Source organism: Etheostoma spectabile, chromosome 7 (assembly GCF_008692095.1).
Source record: "Etheostoma spectabile isolate EspeVRDwgs_2016 chromosome 7, UIUC_Espe_1.0, whole genome shotgun sequence".
In the NCBI taxonomy this organism is placed as follows: domain Eukaryota; kingdom Metazoa; phylum Chordata; class Actinopteri; order Perciformes; family Percidae; genus Etheostoma; species Etheostoma spectabile.
The window spans coordinates 13,480,182-13,481,564 of NC_045739.1; positions in this window are offsets into that span (position 1 = coordinate 13,480,182).

A 1,383-nucleotide genomic window follows, 5' to 3' on the forward strand; every position below is an offset into this window, starting at 1 on the left:
TCTCTCTCTCTCTCTCTCTCTCTCTCTTAGAAACCCTGAATGTAATAATGTGATTGACTGCTAAAGTGTGCGTTTCTCTTCATCACTCACAAAGGTCTGCAGTGAACCCTGGGTCTTTTGCTTTTGGATTCTGTTGTTGTGTTTTAACAACTTTTGACTAAATAAATGTCAATGCTAGTACAGCTTTCCATTGTGGGATGTAGGCGGAGATATGCCAATGACACCAAGGTTCACAAGAAGTAGAAAATACAAAGACCAGGTTGCACTCTGTATCTGCAGTGTTTTAAAACTAACTGTTATGGACACATGAGGCATAGATCAATCTGTTTCAAATTGGAAAGACAGGAGTTGAAAAGAAGTTTATAACCAAGGCACTCCACCTCATCTGTCAGACATGGTGGAGGAAGAGGAGGTCATGCTGCCCAACAATGATTCTAAACATGCGGACCAAAAACTAACAATGGAAGCATGTGTTTCTCTTACTGAAGACCAGATTTAAAAGGAGAACTCCGGCTGTTTTTACCTGAATCTTAATCGCTAGTTATCTATGAGTACTGTCGATATGGAAAAAAACGACAAAAATCGGTGCTAGCAAACTGGAGTTACTGCAGCTAATGACCATAGCTCCCAGTTAGTTAAAATGGCAGTGGTGGGGGGATATTTTAAAGAGAGCCTTTGTGCCTCTTAGCAAACACAAAATGCAAATAAAATCAACAGGTGACAACAATGTGACAAGATGGGTTTTCAACTCAGACATTGTGAAGAAACTGTTTAAATTCAAAGTTTGTACTATCACTCACTTTGGCTCGATAACATAAATGGGAACACCTTTGGGAATTTGAAGGGGACATTTTGTATGCATAGAAAAAACTTTTCTATGAGGGTGTACGCCTGTCAGATCACTTTTACGAAAACAAACTTATCTTACTAAGCCCCCAACTATAATTTCCTTTCATTTCATTTTATGTTGCCTCCTGGGGTCGACCATTACTATCAAACACCTGACGGCCTGGAACAGGGGGTCACAGAGAAAATCTGTAAGATTCAACTTTCATTTTTCTCCATTACATGTGGAAATAATTATCTAAAGGTGAACTAATTGGAAAAAGAATTTTAAATAAAAGATCAAGTCTTACCTGCTGAGCTTGAGGTATAATGTCTTCAGAATAATAGCAGTGTGTTTAAAAAAGTGAATAATACTCAACATCCTTAGAATAACTTTCAATTCCATAATATAATAATGCATTGGGAACACTGCACATCCAAATCAAAACATGACCAAAATTGATCAATTTTGTGGTACACCTTTACAGAAAGTGAAGAAAAAGGAACATTGAGCTGTTCATTGCTTCATTGAGCATTTTTCTTTACAAACTCAAACAT